Here is an 11,570-nt window from a genome sequence, read left to right on the forward strand (position 1 = left end):
AATGACTATATTTACCGGACGTTACTTGCGATGAAGACAATGGTTGTGGTCTCTCCGTGGGATGTAGGTCCGTCCCGGTCCGCGAGTCGAGTAGAACTGCGGAACTGGCATGGCGTCCGGTGGCGCGTCGACCCCTGCCGCGCCAAGCTTGACCTCATTACGTTAAAAACTAAATGACTGCGTCTGGAAGAGACTTTAAGGTCGCAAAATTCGTAATTAATTGTTTGAGGGGGAATGGGTGTGGTTCGTCTCTAGTCCACTCGGATTTAGTGTGCTTTATAATAATAATGTCTGGTTTGGCCGTTCGGCTCGGTGGCTCGCTCGACTCGGGTGGGCCACGGCCAGGGGTGCGTTCCGTTAGCGGGAGAGTATACTGGCGGTTGCAGGTCGGGCTTAGGGATGGTCGTCGGTCGGACGACGTCAAGGTATTGACGACAGTCGTCGTGACCTCCTAGACGTAGAGGCCGTACCTGTCCACAGCCGTGTGCCTAAGGGAGACACCTTCCCCACTGGTGCAGTGCAGTACACGCTACAGTGTCACATCGTGTATTTTTATCTGAACATACATATAAATTAATATAAGGAGATGAATAAGTTATTGCTGGTTTTAAATGTAGCTAACCTAATATAAATATCCATCCACACTATATTTCAAAATTTAAATATAGCTAACCTAACTTTGACGTCAACCCAAGTGTCTACCCAGCTCTCACATCCCGTTATGCCATGCCAACGCCTTCTCCTGCCCTGTGTCGTGTGTGCGCCGAATAGTGTAGTGCGTCAAGTCAGGAGGGGGGGGGGGGGGGGCGAGAGAAATTCGCAGGCCAGGAGAATCAACGATAACAGACGAACTTCCTTGAAAGAATGGACGCTGTATTTACAGCAAGACAAATCTTGTAAATATTTATTTACATTATTTTATTGTAAATATTTAATTATATCATTTGAAGTGCTTATGTTTTGTTCTTATCATGTTCACTGAGCGACTACATCACACCCGTCTGCAACACGTCAGGGGCGGCGCGAAATGCGGGGAAGGGGAAGGGATGAGCCATCGCGTGCCGCGCCACAGCGCGGAGGGGAGATAGTCGTTGCCAGGCAGGCATGAGGAGCGGTCGCGTCACGAGAGGAGTCGTGCCTCGCGACGGTCGCTGAGCCTTTAGCCAAAGAGGAGTAAGTGGACGTCGGCGTCGCGATGCAGGCATAGCGGCAGCTAGGAGTCAGTATCCGAATTACAACTTGTTCATATTTCTATGGCGAGGATTAATAGCATTTATGGTGTATATAATATCTCGCGGGGCATTTAGGTCTGAGTACAATAGCTTGTAGCATAGTGTGTCAGTGTCGAGCCATATTTCCGGGTGTCTCTGAACTAACAGACATAGTACGGTGCAGATTAGCCTGAACGTAACGCCTAGTATCCGGTCAGGAGAAGAACGCTCGTGTCGCCGCGCGCGAAATTAGACTGTCGCAGGCGGGGCTGGGACAGCCCTATGTACAGGGTCCTGTATCAATAAATCGGGTGTTCGTCACAGACTGGTGGTGAAAAATTATACGTCTTAGCTTGTCCCTCCTTGGCCACACTGGCCGAACCCCACTCTACCTAGTACAACTGAGCAACCGGACGTCGAATAACAAGGGAGGGCGAACAGAGCGACGACAACTTAATCAACTTTCCAAACGATTTTTAAATATTTCAGAACCACAACAGAGCCTTCATTTCGAACTAATTGAATTTCCAAGGAACAACCATCTCTCAAATCTCTATCGGAATGGTTTTTCCGCCAGAAAGGAGGTGGTGGAATAATTCCGACTGTTAGTGATATAATACCGCTAGCGAGTGTTCATGTATAGGGTTTAGCAAATCTCTTTTGGATTCAAGCTATTCCGCTAGTGGAATTACTCCAACATCATCAAGAATAGGGCCCCAGGAGGAGCCCTGAATAAAGTAGTAAAGTAGTTTATTTTCCATCCCAGTTAAGCATGCCTAACAACACACAATATAAATATTGTAATTTTAAAACTTCTTTATGCTGATACTGAATTAACATTAATGCTTTTTGAAAAAGATTACAATTTAAGTTTTGGAGTAACAAATCAAGACATAATTTATGAAAACACTCTATTTAATATGACGTGGACCCAAGTGTCTCCCCGGCTCCTTCAGGCCGTTATGCCTCGTCAGCAACCTCTATTGCATTAACCCACATAACACACTTGGTTGCAGAAACGTTGATCCAACGTTGAATTGTTGAAGTTGGCAACATAAGAATCGACAACGTTGTTGCAACGTTTCCACTCGTAACGAATCTACATACACAAATTTATAACGTTGTCACAACGTTGATAGTGGTCATCTTTGCGTATCTACTAAAAGGTCATAACATTGTTTGTCTTTCAAAGTTTGAAATAAATATATTATTTCTTAAAAGAGTATTTTTCAATCATTTAAATTACTTTTAATATTTAATTTTAGTTTTATGTTAGTTTGATACTGTTAAACTATACACTAAAATGTAAGTTTAGTTGCAAACTGACTTCAAAATTCCGTGTTTGATTGTTTATTTCTTTTGTCGTCGTTTTATGCTCGTTCAACATTTTGGAATTTCACTTGGTTTTATCGTCGGATTTTCTTGAAAATATGGAGGTAAGAATATTTTGAGGATATTTTCTCGTAATGTGAATGTTTATGCTTTCGTTCTCTCCGCCCGCCAATTCTCCCGCATGTAATATAGAATTAACGCTTGGCTTACTGTTAAACTAATTAATGAATTACGGTAGTCGGGACGAGCATTTTTGAAATAATCTAAGCTAACCCAATCTAGGAACCAAACCCTATTTAACCTAACGTAAACTAAAACCCGGTGCACACGGAACAATATTTTGTACATGTTTGTGTAGTTTAGATACCTATATCGGCTCGTAACCTAACCAAACCAATTAAAATCTAATAAACAATCTATAGGTTTATTAGATTTTAATTGGTTTGGTTAGGTTACTAGCCGATATAGGTACAACAATCAATAGGTTTATTAGATTTTAATTGGTTTGGTTAGGTTACTAGCCGATATAGGTACCTACTGGCTACTGGGAATGTTACAAGATTTCGCGGCACATGATACTGGCTGCTTTGCTAGTTCTATATAGAGTAATTCCACCAAATATAATTTTAACCATATAAATATACTTTAATATAATAAAAACTTTTTTTTTTTAATTTTCTTACTTTCTCAAAAATGGACATTAGGCCTTTCTTTTCATCCACGTTTTTGAAAACATTTGATTTGAGTTACTGTAGTGTGTCTATATAGATAGTCTGTACAAATGACAGTAAATATGCATGAAATCGGCTCCAGCTTCAAAAGGCTTAAAATATATATTCAGGAAATAGATCCGCATCAGCTTAGTAAGCTGTAAAATTTCAAGTTCCGAACTCACCTGGAAGTATTTTTAAAGAAAGGTTGAAACTTTCACGGAATAAGCAGTAAAACATGTGTTTCCAAATGTAAACAATTAACGTATGAAGTTTTGTACGATGGATGGAACTGTAGAAACATGTGTGCTCGTGGGTGTGACGTGTGACATTCAATATCTGAAATTTTTTTACCTGTATTATCAACACCTCCCTAGGTTGTTTTAATACACATTTTGCATGCTGGTTTGGTTAGGTTAGGTATCTACAACTTATTTTAATGCAGTCATACTTAACCAAACAATACTAGCAGGTATGATGTATATATTAAACTAACCTAAGGTGGGTGGTTTGTAATAGTGGTGAAATAAAAGTAATTTCTAATTTTGTAATTTCCCATTTAGGGTTGGAGTATTATTCCAATTGTTCGGTCGTAAGTTTCCACCCTGCAATTTTTTACTTATAATTAATAGTGCTACTTAACTATTTAACCCCTTTATCTATGTCGGAATTTACAATTACTGCGTGTAGGCTAATATGTGTGGAAACGTAAATACTGCTTATTTTTAGTGATTTTCAAACTTAAAAAAATATACTGCCAGATGAGTTTGCAACGTGAAATTTTTACAGCTTTCTACCTCCTGAATATATTTTTAAGCCGTTTTTGAAGCTGGAGCAGATTTCATGCATATTTATGCAAATGGCCATGTCCATGTACCTGCTGCAAATGGTTTTTTTGTTATGCTTCAAAAAATATTTCTTAGGAAAATCTTATTCAGGATGTTCAGGAACACATATTTAGGCAATCAAATCAACCCACATGCAAATTAACATGATATTGCATTGCACAGATAGTAATTACTGAATATATGTGCTTAACTGTATTTCATTAACATATGGCGATTTTCACTGGATATGTGTGTGAATGTAAAGTTGAACATTTGGTAAAAAGGGCAGTATTCAAAATTTGCATACTCTCACGTAGGATTTAAGAATAGATTTTCCTAAGAATACAATACTTGTTTTTTCACAAAACATTAATAACTTGTATTCAATTCCATTCTGTTGCTTGTATTTATTTACTTTTTTCCCTCTAGAATGGATGAGAATCCCAGTAAAAGGTGCAAAGCTATTTCATCCATATCTAAGAGACATTTGTGAAGAATAGTAAATCACACAACAAACAATTAAAGTTTGTATTCAGAATTTCATGATCTGAGTAATACAAGTACTGCATTAGACTCAGAAAATAATGTACCATGTTTGAGAACAGCACCTGAAATTCAAGTTCATAATAAAGTGGAAGTCAGAGGAAATAATAAAATTTGCAGTTCATTGAAGAATGTGAGGTTGCCTATTCCATCTGGAGTAAGTGGAAATGTCAGTAGTGATGTGCAGTCAAACTTTGATTCAGATTCTGACATAGAAAGTATCTGTGAAAGTATTGCTGAAAACAATTCAAAGGAACAGTCTTCTGGTTCAGATTTAAGGAAGGATTTACCTTTTTGGGCTGTTGATCACAACATACTACACAAAGCATTGTCTTCTTTATTAAAAATAATTAACAAACACACATCAGGTTGTGAAATTCCTAAAGATGCTCGTACACTGTTGCTTACTCCTAGAACTATATCATTATCAGAAATCAAATGCTTCCAGGTGAATATCTTCATTTTGGCTTAGAAAAAGCTTGCAAAAGAATTCTACAAGAACATGATGTGCGGCTAGATGTTATAAAGGACAGTTTAGAGTTATTGGTAAATACTGATGGATTGCCATTAGCAAAATCTTCTACCAGTTGCTTAAGGCCTATTCTGTGTTCATTGTCTGCAATCAGCGATGTGTTTATTGTCGGTGTATACATGGGTATGAAAAACCATCATCTACTGTTTTTCTGCAGCAGTTTGTCAATGAAGCTATTTCTGTGTTCAAGAATGGTATTGATTTTAATAAGCATGTTAGTGTTACTTTGCATGCACTTATATGTGATGCACCTGCGAAAGCTTTGTTGTGCATAAACATGTTCAAATTAAATAGCACAAATGTGTATTAAAAATATATAGCCTCTATATATATATATATATATATATATATATATATATATATATATTTTAAATATGCCATGCAGATAGCTCGAGATTGAGACGTCTCATCTGAAAATTTTTGGTTCAGACATTGGTATCTGTCAATTCAAACCTTCTGCAAATGTGGGTAATCTCACCAATATGATTATGAAAAACACTTTTTACATAAAACATATAATATTGTACTACCATAATTTTTTATTTATTTATTTTTTCAATTTCCGACTCATTATAAACAGATACTGCGCTACACAGATACTATGTACTGAACTTAGGTACTTGTGTCTAGTAATCCATCAATGATAGTGACGATTTTCACGAAAATGATGTTGCGGAATTTCAGTTGAATATCCAAATCCTTGGGTACGTCCGGATCCTGGGTGGTTTCCATGATATGTTTTTTTTTTTTCTAGGACAACAACGTCTCTTGTTTGGGTTCTGTGTGCTTGGGTTTGCGTGTAAATTAATTTTATGTCAGTCATGATTTATTGTAACTTTATAAATAATTTTTTTTTTTGCAGAATGATGTGTGTTTTCTTTGGTTTTTCTGTGGAAGACAATTTGTTACAATGGTATGTATCCACAATAACTAGCATTCTTGGAGTTAAATGCCTTTGTCAACTTTTTCAGGTACAGTTTCTTGGTGATATTGGTGGACAGGGCATTTTTTCATGTGTCAACGCAGTGCTCAGGAGATTGATGACAAATTCTGCCGCATCCCAATACAGCTGGAGTGGGTTCAAAGGAAAGAAAACATTTATAAATTTAAGGCTGTCACAAGTTGTGCTACGTAAGTGTTTTGTTAAAGATAAGACTTTTTACATTAATGTTTTTTGAAAAAGTATTGCACCATCTTTGTGTGCAACAATTCAATAGTAAATTTTACAAGGTATTCTTAAAAATATTGTACTTAAACTTAATTATTAATTTTTGAAAGTTATCAGTAACTTAACAGCTTCTTATAAAATTGTTATAAAATAATTTTTCCCATGTTTTGTATGTTTTACAATATTGTTGACTGTGAGCCAAGGCCTTATGTTGGAGTAAATACGGTATTTAAACATTTCTGCAGTATAGTGGGTAGATGGCAACAAGAAGTTGATACGCAAAAAAACGTTTGCCAACATGAAAAAGAAAATACAGCACTATAATTTAAAAATGGTATAATAACAATTATTAAATTTTTTGCAACACTGCAATGCAAAATATTTTCCTTTTTTTTTTTTTTTTGTGGAGGTGGTGGCATCGTATGTATCTGTGTCTGTTCCAATGACATTTGATGATACCACTTCTTTTGCTATGCAAAATTTACTGAATGCAACAATAATTGTGGTTTTATTATTTTTTTTCCAGATGTACGGTTACATGTGCCAGGGGCTATTGAAACTGAAGTGTCAGAGCAGATACAAGCTTGGTTGAAGCATGCCAAAACAAGACTTGTCAGAACATCACAGTAAGATTATATTTATATCCCATATATTATCATCATCATCAGCGCCACCTGAAAATGGTAAAACTTGCCAATGTGGGTGTGAAAATAAGCAAAAACATTGCAAAAAATCGGTGTAAAAGCTGAATAAGCTATCGCTATAGCGAAGATGAGCCCACGGTGCATTCATTATTTACGAACTTTTTCCTACACAATCTATGGGAAAATGGTGGTGCCGATGATAATTATCGTTATAGCGGATTTCATGTTATAGACCGTACTCGCTACGACAGACTTTTACTGTATGTGTTTCCAAGTTCTATTATTTACTTACCACGACAATAAATTGACATTTTATGATTATAGTGCTTCTGCTTGGATAGTATAACATTGGTTCCACGTTAAAGCAGTGCACTGGGATTATGCAGGGAATGTGGGAAATGTACAGGAAATTAAAAGGACACCTTTGCTGGACACCCTGAATGTAGCTTACAAAGCATATGGAATGAATAACTTACTTTTCAGCTGCACTTGTACTAGAAATGGCCATTTTACTCTGCAACAGCACAAGCTATCACAAAATATTCTTGTCACAGTAGGGAGTTCCAGGGCCACCAAGTGCTCCATGATGAATTCCGTAGATAATTAAAACTTTACAGTTAATTATTTTGGTGGCCATTTTGAAATACAAAATAATTGCAATCCAGGGGACAATCAGAATCCCTTGCATAGTGTACAAAATAAAGCTTTTGTGAAACGTTTCTGTCCGTCTGTAAGATCTAGTGAATGACTGAAAGGAAGTATCTAGATTAGAGTTATACTCAAAATAGGACTGGCGTTGTTACTGTAGGAAGCATGAACTGTTTTATACTAAGGAGAAATAATATTGACATAGATGACCGAAAAAATAATTTAAAGTAGGCATCTGCGAGAACTCAAATTTTTTAGCCGAGTCACGCTTGAATTAAAAACTGCAGCTTGAAATATCCAAGGCTAAATAAAAAACTGAACTTATGAGTTTTTATTTGTACCATAATAAGCACAACTGTTTAGTAATGCTGCATTTTATTTATTGTAAATTTTGTATAAAAATAAGCTCCATTCAATACTCGCGAGCTTTCTGGAAAACTTGCTCGAACTCAGCTTCAGTTCAAAAACCTGTACTTGCAGATCCCTAATTTAAAGTAAAATATTATCATGGTATCGGCACATAGTATCGCCAGAATTGGCCCATAAGAATCTGTAGTAATGGAATTGATAAAAAGTTGTATCAGTCCAGCCCTACTGTTTTGTTACAGTAGAACCTCGTTTTTACTTATTTCAAGGGACCAAGAAAAAAAAAAAAGTAAAAATCGGGAGAAATGTAAAAGGAGGGAAGTGTTTGAAATTTTTTTAATTCTTACTATGGTGGAAACAAGCAAATACACACAACACCAAATAAAAAAGAGAAGATTACGTTTTTACTATAACAATTATCTCGCATGGTGAAAACAATAAATCCACCCAAACTTGCAGTAATTCACAATTAATGTTTATTTAAAGTTGAAGATTAAAATTTTGGTTATTGAAGAAAGGATGTTAATGTTGAGCATTTTAAAACGTCCACTATTAATGGTGAGATTTTATCACACAATTCTTATTTCTGACTTTGTGTATAATCGCTTGTTAATATTGATTTAATTTCAGAAATTTTATAGTAAACATTTGTTCTAAAATAACACGGCTACCGAACATAAAAGGTTAAAAAAAACTTTTCAGATGTGATGTTTGGATATTCAGTGCTGCCAATCATCTTTCTGCAATATTTCTTATGTGGTAAACCGAAAATTGCCGAACATGCATGAAGTTGCCATATTTACAAGAATTTTATATGTTGCTTTTAAAGTTATGTTAGTGGTACCACCGTAGTACAATATTTATTTAATTAAAAACTCCACTATACAACTTAATTTTTAAGCATTATTCATTAAAGTTCAAAAGGGAGAGATAAAATATCAACTTAATTTTCACGTTCACGTCACCAAAGATTTGTTTACAATGGGTAAAGAACCTGCCATGACCTCAAAACATGCAATCACGTATAATAAGTAAAGTTTACTCTCTTCGCTTTCAACTTTTATTGTTCCATCACAACTTTTCTAACGATTTTCTATAAATACAGCACTGTTACAACGTAAATTGAAGGAAACACTTTCGTATAACACTGGAAAATAATGCATTTATACTGTAGGGAAAATGACGGTGCAAGAGAAAAAATACGTTAATCACGGGAATTCGTTGATCCCGGGTTCGTACAAATGAGGTTCTATTGTACTTTATCAATTGTTCAGGCTAGCCACAGGGATAGGTACATCCAGCATATCAAATAAGAGAGCATATTTTTTGAAAAGTTTTTGGAACTGTTTCACTTTGTGTACTGAAGGAAATGTGATGGGCCGCTCTGTCTCTAGTTATGATCATAACAATGCAAGCTTCTAACAGCTAGGGTTTTCTTTTCAAAAGTTGGATTTCAAAAAGTCTTTCCAGTGGTGAACGAACTATACTTTTAATAAAGCAAAAAATCCACTGTAAGCAAGTACATATTATATTTAACACTGCAGTGTTTTGCAACAATAAGGAATAAATAACTTTTTAACTGAATAAGTGTGTATCATTTGCTCACTACAAAAGAGTGGTTGGCTTTTCCTACCTCTGTATTATTTATTTTAAATGTCATAAAATAATTATTTAAAATGTTTGGTAATTAACAGATGGAATTATGGTAATTCAGAGACTAAACATGTTTTTATTTCCAATCTTCCAGCATTTCATATACTCATTTTGGTGTTATGAAATGCACTCATTCAGGTTTTGAAATGTTCACTACAAATGTTGACCCAACACAAACCGTGATGGATTTCCCTTTAATTTGTTTATTTATGTAGGCATAACATGGGTGTTGTCTAAACACTACATTTTTTATATATATAGCCTTTGCATTACTAAGAATGGTATTTTCTTTTTTCAGGAAGTTGCCAGTTTCTGACCAGTGTTGAAAAAAGAAGCATAAGAACTTAAGTGAACTACTTTGTAATGAATTTTACCAGGACATGAATTATTGTGCCAAATGAATGTTTAAAAATACCTTGCATATAATACTTTGATACTCTACTTTGAAAACTATAAAATACTTTGTAGAAATATTGCAGAATTAAACTTTTACTTACACTTATTAAAAGGTTTTGTTTTTTAACTGCCTTCATGCAACACTAATGTCTTGATTCAAAGCTACTAAGCCTAACCAAAATACTTACCAGACCAGTCTCCAGCTGCGAACGAGTCTCCTCAAAACTCGGTCCAATCTTCAGCGTGACCGACTCTGGCTTTTGTGATCTCGACTTGAAGGTCCTCCGGAGTCAACACAGACACATTGTTAACTTCGAGGATAATGTTGCGAACATGGTGCAAACCTTGTCTGTCGATTATGACTCAATATATCAGGGTCAAACGTTGACCTCTTACTACAAATAAAAAAACTTAATTTTGTGGAAGTAAAAAAAAGTTTGTTTATTTTAATGTTTTCTGTGTGACTCATGTAAAATATTTTTACTGTAATAATAGTGAAGCTATTAAAAGATAATTCTGTCATGTACTACTATTTAATTTTTCAGTATATATTTTATTTCTACCAACAGAGTTTATTTTTTAATAACTTGTGTGTATTATCTACATTATCTATTACTTACTTAGATAAAGAGAATTAATTCATCGTACAGTAGCATCCCGATTTGATGAGATGCCATGGTTTTCTAAAATCTTTCCGCTAAATCAGTGTTTCATTAAATCCAACTTCACCATTGACCTCCAAATGTCCTTTGGTACGACATGATTCATGTTTTTCTATACCAAGTTTTTAAATTGCGAATGTAAAACTTATATCACCCTACTTTCAGATCTGTCAAAAAATTGAAGGTACTGTATTTAATTGCATAATGTCCACACATTTATTTTTAAATACTTGAAATGGATTTTTTTTTTTTTTAAATTTACATAAAGTCCACACCAGATTAAAGTAACAAGATATTAGTTCCGTGCTGAGAACGTCACCATCCTGGTTGTTTTGTTTATTGATCACTGTTGCCAAATCTATGGTGAGTTATCGTACAACGCAATAGTATTAAGCGAGATTCACGCATTTGTTAATTACGGTAAGAAGACACAAGATTTTTGTTGCTTGTACCAGAGTTCTTGCTACTTTGTACAAGAAATATATCTGTAAGGTATAGCAATGCTTGTATTCCGCCATCTTTGCCATCATCTTATTTACCGCTGGCTCTACCAAACATTGTGTCGCCGATAACATGGGGAGGGAGGCTCGCCAGCGCCGGCTAATGCAGACATTAGACATCTGCCGCGTGTCGTCAGTGGCCGCCACAATCATTGCACCAATTACACTTCTTTCTGTCCAGACAGTAAAGTGTGTGATATCTGACCGACGAGACAGTCATTGGTGTCAACGACTGCAGTGTAAGCATGGTCCAACTCCGGTTGGTTACCGGTGTGGGTGGCCAAAAATAATATTGTAACGTTTTTACGCAATGTTTTCTCATCACAGCAAGGTAAATCCAAATAAACTAATTATGATAAAAGAAATTTTTTTATTCTA

The 11,570-nt window shown here is 35.5% G+C and overlaps 1 long non-coding RNA gene across 1 annotated transcript; it reads left to right on the forward strand.

The window, feature by feature from the left end:
• Positions 1 to 2,244: 2,244 nt before the first annotated feature.
• LOC134536749 (uncharacterized) lies at positions 2,245 to 10,136 on the forward strand. The gene is made up of 4 exons (XR_010075861.1): positions 2,245 to 2,647; positions 6,127 to 6,286; positions 6,850 to 6,949; positions 9,933 to 10,136. It is a non-coding gene; the product is annotated as an uncharacterized LOC134536749 (long non-coding RNA).
• Positions 10,137 to 11,570: the final 1,434 nt, after the last annotated feature.

The sequence above is a fragment of the Bacillus rossius genome, chromosome 11 (assembly GCF_032445375.1).
Source record: "Bacillus rossius redtenbacheri isolate Brsri chromosome 11, Brsri_v3, whole genome shotgun sequence".
Classification (NCBI taxonomy): Eukaryota; Metazoa; Arthropoda; class Insecta; order Phasmatodea; family Bacillidae; genus Bacillus; species Bacillus rossius.